Source organism: Myodes glareolus, chromosome 4 (genome assembly GCF_982192425.1).
Source record: "Myodes glareolus chromosome 4, mMyoGla1.1, whole genome shotgun sequence".
In the NCBI taxonomy this organism is placed as follows: Eukaryota; Metazoa; Chordata; class Mammalia; order Rodentia; family Cricetidae; genus Myodes; species Myodes glareolus.
In genome coordinates this window covers 23,274,682-23,286,021 of record NC_142029.1, presented here as the reverse complement: position 1 = coordinate 23,286,021, position 11,340 = coordinate 23,274,682, and the positions used below count along the sequence as shown (strand labels likewise).

At 48.0% G+C, this 11,340-nt stretch overlaps 1 protein-coding gene across 11 annotated transcripts in view; it reads right to left on the bottom strand.

Annotated features, from left to right (window-relative positions):
• Nucleotides 1–11,340, bottom strand: part of Megf11 (multiple EGF like domains 11) — a 322,674-nt gene that overhangs the window by 283,086 nt on the left and 28,248 nt on the right. The gene's annotated exons all lie outside the window — the stretch shown is intronic.

Here is an 11,340-nt window from a genome sequence, read left to right as displayed (position 1 = left end):
CTCAGTGGGTGACATCTACCCCCAAGCCTGACACCTTGACTCCTGGGACCCACCTGGTGGGAGTGGACGATCAGCTTCCATAACTGTCCTCTTGACTTCTCAGGGCCCCACGGCATACACATGCACGCATACAGAAAAGAATTTAAACATGCTTTTAAAATTAAATAAATGAAAGCAGCCAACTAGATACTTAAGACCGTGGCTCATTAAAGCTGAAAGGTATCCCAGAGAGGAGGCCAACCCTTTAATTTATGAGTAGAGAGAGAGAAAGAGAGGAAGGAAAGCGTCCAAGGTCATACAGAAAGAGAGGCTGCACCCAGGATTTAACTTCTCAGATCTCTGAATACTGACCACCTACTATGTGTGGCGATTGTGAGGACACAGAGGGAACAGACTGACGAGCTCCTGCACTGACTGCGTTGGTGTTCTAGAGCCAGGAATTCCTGCAATGGTGGAACTGCTCCCTGTGTCGCTGTCCCTTACAGCCGCCATGAACCATGTGTGACTTTTGAGTATTCTAAATACTGCAGTGTGACCAAGTGACTGAATCACTGCATCAAGCCTGTGAGAGTTCATACTGACCATCAACTTGAGGAATCTAGATTCACTGTGGAGATAAAGCTCTGGGCATGTCTCTGAGGGGTTATCTAGATTAGGCTAACCGAGGTGTCAAGACCCATCCTAAATGTAGCCAGCACCATTCCATAGACTGGGGTCCTGGGCCAAGTTAAAAGGAGAAATCAAGAGGCTGGAGAGATGGCTCAGCAGTTAAGAGCACTGTCTGTTCTTCCAGAGGAGCCAGGTTAGACTCCCGGCACCCACAAGACAGCTCACAACCATCTGTAATCTAGTCCCAGAGGATCCAATACCTTCTTCTGGCCTCCGCGAATACTGTACACACATGGTGCATAGATACACACACACACACACACACACACACACACACACACACACACATAAATAGAATGAAAAATTGAGCTAAGCACCAGCATCATTTTCTCTCTACTTCCTGACAGCAGGTGCAGGGTAACCAGCTGCCTCCTGCTCCAGCCACCAGTACCAGTCAAGCTATTCCTTCCTGCTGCTAAGTAATGTTTGCATAATAATCCTTTTCCACCACAGACCTGAAGTTTTCATTTTAGTCCTTTTTTATTAATTGTAACCTATATAACCGTGAGTGACTGGTAGCTGTAACGTTGGACAGTGTCGGTACAGAGAAATCGGGTTGGCGAGCTGTGTTCTGCAGCTGCCAAGCGCTGAGCAGGCAGCTCTTCCTCTCCGGGAAGCACTACCAGGGAATGTTTGTCTTAGTCAGCTTTCCAGCGCTACAACAACATCCCTGATGCAATGTACTTATAAAGAGAAAAAAAAAGTTGCTTAGTTCAATTCTGGAGATCCCAAACCAAATTCTACAGCTTCGCTGCTCTCGACCATTGGTGAGGCAGCACACCATAGTGTGCCAGGGAGCCTGTGCCAGAACAAACTGCTCTCTTACCAATGAACTGCCACCGTAACACGAGCTGATTCTGGTCACGCAGAGCCAAATACATCATAACAGAAATTATATTCTTTATATCCGCTTACTTTTATTTTTATTTTACGTGTATGAGTGTTTGCCTAGGTGGATGGATGTGCATCAACATGCCTGGTGCCACGGAGGCCAGAAGTGGGGGCATCAGGAAAGCAAACCTGGGTCCTCTGCAAGAGCACCTAGTGCTCTTAACTATTAAACATTTCTCTATTTTTTATGCAAAAATTGCATTTCTCATAGCTGGAAGACAGGCAAGAGTCCCACAGTCCTCCTCAAGGGTCCACCCCAAATGTCCTAAGGGTCTTCCACAAGGCTTCGCCTCTTACAGGCTCCACCATCGCCCTGTAGTACCATGTAAGATACCATGGACCTTTGGAGGACACATCTAAACTACAACACTGCCCCCATGGGACTTTCAAGGGCACAACCTAGGGAACGCCCCTCCTTCACTATCCAAGATGGAGGAAATGGTTTGAGCACCCTTCCATCCTGAAACCATAGAACCGTATGCCCAGGGAACAGAGGAGACTGGGAGCCAAATGGTCGCTATGTTCCCCCAGGGAACAAGGCTTCATCTCTACCCTCACTCAAGAGCACCATCCTCCAACCCTAGTCTGGCACCTCCTACATGTCAGTAATATGTCCTGGGGGGTCATGAGCAGGGGTGAGGCAGGTCTGGGCCTTGTCCCTAGATGACCAAGGCTGAAAAGGGTACAGCTGGAGGAAATGGGGCCCAGGAAGGGAGAAGCAGGACCTGGTCAACTGAGATCTCATACAAAAGAGGGGCTGAGTAGAGTCTGCTCCAGCCAAGGACACTCAGGTGTAGCGCGAATTCTAATTATGATCTTAATAAGAAAAACCCAGAGACAGATATTAGAGGGTGAAAGCTGAAAGGAGCCAGCCACTAGACAGACTTCTTACGTCTACTGAATCCTCAGATTAAAGGGGGTGAGCGCCTGTCTCCTCCTGCCTTATATTTCTCTCTCCATCCAGCTACATTGCTTCCTATCTCCACCTCCCTAGTGTTGGGATTAAAGGCATGTGCCTCCCAAGTACTGGGATCAAAGACATGAGATCCCAGTGCTGGGATCAAAGGCCTGAGCTCTGTTTCTCTTTTAGACTGGTTAAACTCATGTAGACCAGATCTTCCTGCTTCCACCTCCCAAGCGCTGAAATTAAAGGTGTGTGCCACCGCTGCCTGGCCTCTATGGTTAGCTAGTGCCTAGCTCCGCCCTCCGATCTTCAGGCAGGCTTTATTTGTTAGAGCACAAACAAAGTATCACCACACTTGGGCACTATAACCTCCCGTTCACCCTCCTATGGCTACACCGTGCTGGGTTCATCTATCACCTCCTCCCAAGCTGATGTAGAAGTTACTCGTACTAAGTATCTGTCATAAACTTAAGAAGGATTTCTTTACGTTCACGGTTTCATAGACTCCAGCCCACCTTCTTCAGGACTGTTGATTCTGGGCCTGAGGGCAGAACATCATGGCGCATGACAGAGGCTGCCAGCTCATGGTGGACGGGAAGTGGAGAAAAGGCAGACATAGGAAGCAACAAGGGCAGGAGCAGAACCCCCAAGAACACATTTCCAGTGGCCTGCTTCTTCCCGTGACCTTCGCTTCTAATTTTTACCACCTCTGATCCACCCCGTTGTGATGCATCACAGAAGAGATCTATTGATCAAGTCAGAGCTCTCAGGGTCCAATCACATCCCAAAGCCATCAACTGGGACCGAACTCCCACATATAAGCCTATGGAGGACACTAGGTTCAAACCGCTCCGGAGGTGACAGCCCCTCCTCACCACGCTGGGCATCTATAGAGGCTTCCTTCCTCCTGCAATAAAGCCAGGCTCAGAACTCAGCTCAGGACGGAGACAGAGAAAAGCTTGTATATGGAAAGAAGATGGGAAAAGTGTGAAAGAGGGGTGGGGAGAAGGGGAAAACTAAGATTGTCCCTTAGTCAGCTTGATCCTGCCTGTAGAAGGCTCAGGAGTGAGCAGAGGCACACACATGTAATCCAGGTACTGGAAGGTGGCTCAGTCAGAAACATGCTTGCTACACACCACAAAGACATGAGTTTGATTTCCCAGCACCCACATAAATGGTCAGCATGGTGACACATGTTTCTGATTCCAGTAATGTTTGTAATGCACTGGGGAGGATGCCTGGGGCTTGCGGAGCATCAACTTGACTGAATTGGCAAGCCCCTGATCCTCATGAGAAATTCATCTTTAAAGAAAAGCAAAGAGCTCCTGAGAAACAACACCTGAGGTTGAACTCTGAATTCCCCTTGTGTGCAAGCATCTTTTCCCCTAGTATCCTTCCTCCCAGTATCCTTTCCCCTAGTATCCTTCCTCCCAGCATCCTTTCCCCTAACATCCTTCCTCCCAACATCCTTTCCCCTAGCATCCTTCCTCCAAGCATCTTTTTTCCCCAGTATTTTCCCCTCCCATATCTTACTTTCCAGGATCCTTCCTCCCACCATCCCCATCACTTTGTGTCTTCACACTGGTCCCATCCCTGAGCTGAAATGGCAATAGGGCTAACAGACTAGTATGTGGTGGGGCAGGATTTGGGGGTCAGGGGATGCCACCAAGGGATACCTTAGTCCAGGGACCCTCCATGAACACACCCCTTCCCTAATGTGCACATCGTATTTCATTTTCTTACCAAATAAACTGCCACAACAATGCAGGTGCTAACTCAATTCAGACAGAGATATGTAGATCACATCAGAAAATGACTGATAGTCTCAATGTAGAAACCGCATTCATCACACAAGCAAACAAAGCATGAAGACATGCTGGGGATCAAGGTTTTCTCAGCGCCGGAGTGCACCTCCCCACCCAAGTCCTCCACACAGGAGACATCCGCACAGGTTCAAGGTGAGATGGATCAGGGCCAACACAGGCCGGCAGCTCTGAGTGGAAATGGTCCAGCAGCATGGAGAAAAGATGCTCAGGGCCAGATAGCAGGCCAGAATCACGCCATCCACCCATGGGCTAAGGGAGGGCTGGCTGCCACCCCAAAAGGACCTGGGAACAGCTGGGATCTGTGCTGGAAATTCCTGGCAAATTGCTCGTGCAATTTACTGGTCCAGCTGGAGAGATGCATCTCTGAACTCCAGAAAGCAACTCAGAAACTCATTCTCAGCCCCGGCTCTCCATCCCCTGCCTGAGCTGAATCAAAGGAATGGTGCACAGATCAAGGGGACACCCACTCTCCTTCAACTGCCGGCAAGCTGATTAGACAGATGAGCTCACAGCTGAACAGGCACTCAGGCTGAAAATATAAAATAAAATAAATTTGAAATGCAGAGATGGATGGCTTCTGTCACCAAGCCTCTCCGAAACGACCATCTGTAATTGGAACTCCCAATGTTAAAGTCAAGGGTGGAAGCTCAATAGCAGTCATGGCCCAGAGGAGTCTCTGCAAGAACTCTAGATCCCCAGGTAGAACAACACAGGACTGGGGAATGGAGCTCAGTCGGTAACGTTCTTGCCTAGCCTGCACAAAGCCCTGGGCTGAGTCTCCAGCACCATATAAACTGGGTGACTCAGTGAGCACCTGTGATCCCAGGGGTCAGGAGGTAGAAGCAGAAGGAGCAGAAGTTCAACGCTACTGGCTGTCAAGACAGCTCAATAAGTAAAGGCACTTGCCGCGAAGCCTAGCAACTTGAGTTTGATCCTTAGAACCCACATGACGGAAGGAAAGAAGAGATTCTCTCAAATTGTCCTCTGACCTTCACATGAGCACCAGGGCACAAATGCCACTCACCTCTCTCTAGCTCCACCTGCACACATGTGCACATGCACACGCACAATAAACAAACAAATGAAAAAACCCACAATGCATTACTGAAGCAGCGGGGAGGGACTGGGATCAGCACTGGGATCCCCAGAATGCAGACTCCACATCCTGGGAGGGTAGCGTTGTTCTAAAGGACACTCTATCACTCCCAGAAGACGACAGAGAACTGAAGAACCACCAGGTCCCACCGCAGCTCCAAGTCTGGGGTCCACACATGGCTGGTTCGGTGGTGTTTGTAGATAACGAGACAGGGCCTGCTGAGCACCTCACCTTGTTATTGACACATCTCAGATTGTGCAGAAACCAAAGGAAAGGCCCAGTTATACTCAGATCTGTGCCAACAAGAGGCCACCAATTATCAGAAGTACAAAAACCTGGGCTAGGGTGTTTGGTTGGTTAGTTGGCTGGTTGGTTGGCAAGCTGGTTGGTTAGTTTGAGATAGAGTCCTAGGTAAGCCAGGTTGACCCCAAACACACTATGTAACCTACAGAGGACATTGAATTTATGATTCCTTTGTGTGGTTTGAATAGGTATGCCACCCATAGACTCATGTGCTTGAGTGCTTGGCCCTTTAGGGGGTGGCGCTATTAGAAGGTATGGCCTCGTTGGAGTAGGTGTGGCCTTGATGGAGAGGAAGTGTGTCACCGTGGAGACAAGCTGTGAGGTCTCGTATATGCTCAAGCCATGCCCAGCATGACAGTCTCCTGTTGCCTGCAGATCAAGATATAGAACTCTCAGCTCCTTCTCCAGCATGTCTGCCTGCACGCTGCCGTGCCGCTCACCATGATGATACTAGACTAACCTTTGAAACTGTAAGCCACCCAAATGAAATGATTTTCTTTATAGGAGCTGCCATAATCATGGTGTCTCTTCACAGCAATAGAAACCCTAACTTAGACACCTGCCTCCACCTCCTGGTGCTGGGACTACAGATGTGCATCACTAGGCTTGTGGTTTGTGGGGTGTTGAGGATGGAACCCAGAACTTTGTGCCTTCTACTAACTAACTGAACTATATCCCTGCCCTTGGACTGTGTGTTCTAGCCCAGAAACTGATGTATCGCAGGCTAGGGTACTGGAGGAAGAAGACAAAAAGGGAAGAGTGTTGAAAGCTAACATGGACCTTCTAGATATCCCTTCAGAACTGAGGAGCCCCTTCCCAGGTCATTCTCTGCCATTGTCCTCAGTCAGAAGAGCAGTTAGCTCAAGGTCATGACCCAAACCTATGACAACCACATCCAGGACCTGAACAGATGGAGAAAGGGTCTTTCTCAAAACCTGGCCCTCATCAAGATTGTTCAGACCCCCACTCCTTCCCCTGTGCTGCATAGCTCCTGAGTTCTGTCTGCTAAGCCTCTGGCTAGGTCTACACCACTGACCCCTCTGCCTTCGGCAGCTGCATCTCCACAGGCTTCCCGTGACATGCATTTCTTCAGAAGTTTCTCTCGGCGGGGCTTCCTGCTCAGTCTCCTCCCAGGAGCCCTGAGTTAAGTCAAGGGCCTATGTGGAGGGACACAGATAGACTCTCTGAAACACTTCAAGGCAGATGGTCCCTGACTGGAGACCGGGGCCCTAAGAGGAGGCATGCTTTAGCTCAGAGGAGCCCAGCCTATGTGCAGAGACATAGAGGCACGTCCAAGTCCCTCTCACAGACAAGACTGAGCAAGAGGGGAGTTGTGGGGTGTGTGTGTGTGTGTGTGTGTGTGTGTGTGTGTCTAAGTACACACACTACATGTACAAGCATGTAGCAACCAGAGGTCTGTTAGGTATCTTCATCTGTCATGTTTCACCCTAATTTTGAGGGTGATAACCTCCTGTCTCCATGCCCCAGCACTGGGATCATGGGTATACACGGCTGTATCAGTTTTCTTTTTTTTATGGGGTGCTCAAGACCCTAACTCAGGTCCTCATGCTTAAGTGACCTTCCTCACTGAACCATCTCCCAGACTCTGGAGGGATTGGTCAGCATCTGTTTCACAGGGCCAGCCTGTAGCTAAGGCCAGCGGCTGGTGACCTATATGCTCCACCCCAAACCTAGAACTTTTGTGGTAGAGGAAGCCAGCATACCACCAGAGGGACAAGGCTTATTCTGACAAGTATTAGAATTCAGTACAGCCTAGGACCCCATGCCCAGTACAGCCCTTTGTGTCAGCCCCAAGGAGACTCAGACAGGGGAAGCACTTGCCTCTGGCCTTGGACTCAGGACTTCAATTCTACCACACCTTCCCCCAAAGCTCTCTAGAAACTGTCTAGGGTAATGAGCCCCAAGTGTATCACTGAGAAGGTCGCACCCTTCACTCACCCCAGGTCTCATTTTTTTTACCTTGTGGGAAAGCCAGTGTTCTTGTTCTAAAACCTGCCTGTCCATGACCTCTCAGCAGCTCTCAGCAAGTGTCACCAACACCCTTCTCATGGTGAGCACTGGACTCTAAACAGACTTACAGGGGCCTTTCTCCGGGAAGGATGGGAAGAGATGCCTGTGTGATTTCTCAGCTAGGTTGAATGGGCAGTCACGGGTCTCCAGGCTCTAAAAATGGAGGAGGGGAAGCCAGCCAGACGGCCGAATGGGTAAAGGTACCCAAGCCTGACAACCTGAGCTCTACTCCCGGGATCCACACTGTAGAAAGAGAAAACTGATTCCTATAGGAGTCCCCTGACCACTACAGTGTCCCTGGCACTTGCACATACACACACACTCATACATACACACACGCATGCACACACACACACACACACACACACACACACACACACACACGCATGAACACACATCCACATATGCTCATATATAAACACATACACATAAATAAACAAACAAGAAAGTAAAGGTAAAAAAGATTTAACAGGGAGGGATTAGCCAGCATTTACAGTGATGTGGCTAATCCCTAGAGTAAAAATCCTTTACAAGGAAGGAGAGAAATGAAAGCATGCTCAAATGCTTAGTTCAATTGAGCCAGGAGCCTGCTGTGCTCCACCCCGTGACAGTTACAGATGCGGCCATCACAGCACAGGCACAGCAGGCCATCAGACTCTGGGAGCCAAGGAAGGCTGTGCCTACCTACCCAGGCCTACATGAGCTCCGTTTCCCGCTGAGAGCAGATACCATACACCCTGGTTGACAGCTACTCCTTCCTCTGCGCAGGGCTGGGGGAGGGTAAGTGGTCAGGGGTCCTAACACCCAAATGAGCAACTTGGTGTTTTCATTGTTTTCCCATCTGTCTGCTTCATGAAATGTAGCCCTGGGCAGGGAAAGCATGACCCCTTCGGCCTCTTTAAACAATTTGTTTGAGAGAAACAATTAATAAATGGGACCTCCTAAAACTGAAATGCTTCTGTAAAGCAAAGGACATGGTCAACAAGACAAAACGACAGCCTACAGAATGGGAAAAGATCTTCACCAACCCCACATCAGACAGAGGTCTGATCCAAGAACTCAAGAAACTTAACATCAGAAGAACAAATAATACAATAAAAAATGAGGTACAAAAATAATTGGAGTACAGACCTAAACAGAGAACACTCAACAGGGGAATCTAAAGTGGCTGAAAAACACTTAAGGAAATGCTCAGTATCCTTAGCCATCACAGAAATGCAAACCAAAACAACTCTGAGATTCCATCTTACACCTATAAGGATGGCCAAAATAAAAAACACTGATGACAACTTATGCTGGAAAAGATGTGGGGTAAGGAGAACGCTCCTCCATTGCTGGTGTGAGTGCAAACTTGTACAATCACTTTGGAAATCAGTATGGTGATTTCTCAGAAAATTAGGAAACAATCTATCTCAAGAACCAGAAATACCACTATTTTGGTATATATCCAAACAATGCTCAATCATACCAAAGGGACATTGCTCAACTATGTTCATAGCACCATTATTTGTAACAACCAGAACCTGGAAACAACCTAGAGGCCCCTCATCCAAAGAATATATAAAGAATATGTGGTACATTTATACAATGGAGTATTACACAGCAGTAAAAAAAAATGACATCTTGAAGTTTGCAGGCAAATGGATGAATCTAGAGAAAACCATATTGAGTGAGGTAACCCAAACCCAGAAAGACAAATATGATAAGAACTCACTCATAAGTGACTTTTCGACATAAAGCAAAGAAAAAAAAACAGACTACAGACCACAAACTCAGAGAATTTAGACAATAAATTCTTAGAACCCTAAGAGAGACATACACGGATCTACATAGGAAGGTGAAAAAGACAGGATCTCCTGAGTAAATTGAGAGTATGGGGGCCATGGGAGAGGGTAGAAAGGGAGAGGAGAGGAAGGAAGGGGAGTGGAGGAAAAGGTTTAGCTCAATAAAAACAATTAAAAACAGGAAACCATCAGTTGAAAAGTAGAGAAAGAAGCCAGGCAGTGTGCATGACTTTAATTCCAGAACTAGGAAGGCAGAGGCAGGTAGATCTCTGTGAGTTTGAGGCCAGCCTGTCTACAAAGCAAGTTCCAGGACAACCAGGGATGTTACACAGATGTCTTAGTTAGGGTTTTCTATTGCTGTGAAGAGACACCATAACCACAACAACTCTAATAAAGGAAATATTTAAATGGGGTGACTCCCTTACAGTTTCAGAGGTTTGGTCTATTATCATCAGGACAGAAAGCATGGTGGCGTGCAGGCAGATGTGATGCTGGGAGAGTAACTGAGACTCCTACATCTTGCAGCCAACAGGAAGTCAACTGACTCACTGGGAGGTATTCTGAGCATAGGAAACCTCAAAGTCCGCCCCCACAGTGACACACTTCCTCCAATCATGCCATATCCACTCCAACAAAGCAACACCTCCTCATACTGCCCCTCCCTATGAGATTATGGGAGCCAATTATATTCAAACTACCACAACAGAGAAACCCTGTCTCTAGAAAAAGGGGGGGGGGATGAGGCATAATGGCACACACCTCTAACTCCAGCTCTCAGGAAACAGAGGCAAGTGGATCTCTGTGAGTTCAAGGTCTACATAGCAAGCTCCATGCCAGCCAGGGTTAGAGAGTGAGACCCTGACTCAAACAAAACAATTAAAGTTAAAAGTGGAGAAAGGGGCCAGCACAAAGGCTCAACCAGTAAGGCTATTACTGCCAAGCCTGATGACCCAGGTTTGATCCCCCAGACCCCAGATAGACAAGAACAGATTAGCACAAGATGTCCTCTGATGAAGACTTTCAGACACACAAAAGTTAATAATGGTAGCAGTGGTATTAATAACGATAAATCAATAAGTGCAACTTTTAAAATTTAGGAGGAGAAAATGCCTGAAGTGCCTTTGCCAGCAGGCCTGCAGATGGAGCATAAGCACATGAGACAACATTCAGCAACGTCAGCCCAGGGCACATGGTGACCCTAGAACCCAAGGACACACACAGACTCTCACACCAGATGGACAAAACAAACACAGCGACGCCACCAAGCCCTGGCAAGGGTGTGGGGAACACTGCTGATGGGCATCTAAAATGACTCAGCCACTGTGAAAAACAGCTTAGCAGTTTCTTTAAAACCTAAACATGCTTGAGCTATGACCCGGGAACTGCACTCTGGGGCATTCCTCCTAAAGACGTTTGCCCAGTGAAATCTCTGTAAGGATATTTACAGCATCCTTTCTTGTAATGGCTAAAACCTGGAAAGAGCCCTGACTTCCTCCCACGGGAGGATGGGAAACACTCTAATGCATCCACACTGGGTCTGCTGGACTGGATAGTGCCATCCCAAAATTCAAGTTCACCTGAAACCTCATGTGGCCCTCTTTGCAGACATAATAAGGTCATACAGGGACAAGTGGTTGGCAGAAATCATAAGATAGGGAGAGCCATGGAAGGATCCTTCCCAGGATCTGCTCAGAGCCCAGCCAGACTCTGAACCTTGACTTCCAAGTCAGCCCCTGGAATCGTGGAAAAATAAGTTTGAGTGACTTGAAGCTACCTCATTGTAGTGCTTGGTATGGTAGCCCCAGGGAACCATGGAATATTCCGCGATATAAAAGA